This window comes from Eurypyga helias, unplaced genomic scaffold (genome assembly GCF_000690775.1).
Source record: "Eurypyga helias isolate BGI_N326 unplaced genomic scaffold, ASM69077v1 scaffold26289, whole genome shotgun sequence".
Classification (NCBI taxonomy): domain Eukaryota; kingdom Metazoa; phylum Chordata; class Aves; order Eurypygiformes; family Eurypygidae; genus Eurypyga; species Eurypyga helias.
In genome coordinates, this window is record NW_010273074.1 from 9,547 (window position 1) to 9,923 (window position 377).

The following is a 377-nucleotide window of genomic DNA, read 5'->3' on the forward strand; positions in this document are numbered from 1 at the left end:
GCCAGGGCAAGGACGGTCTTTCAAACCACAGCCGAGGAGGAGGAAGAGGAGGAAGAAGAGGAGGCTGTGGCTGCTGATGATGAAGGAGAGGAGGATGGGGAGGTGGAGGCATTCCAGAAGAGCCATCGCCTCTTGGGCTGCCGTTTGAGGTGGAGGTAGTCTTCCTTCTCACGCTCCTTCTTCGCCCGCTGGTAGTGATCCTCCTCCTTCAGGTACCACACCGGCGGCCAGCGGTGCTTCTCGAAGTACTCCTGGTTCTCTGCATGGAGAGAGGGGGTGAGAACAGCGCCGGGACCCCCCTCATCCCACCCCCGCTCACCTCCCAACCCCTGTCACCGCTCCCTGGCCCCCTCACCTCCCGACATGGCCTTCATGTC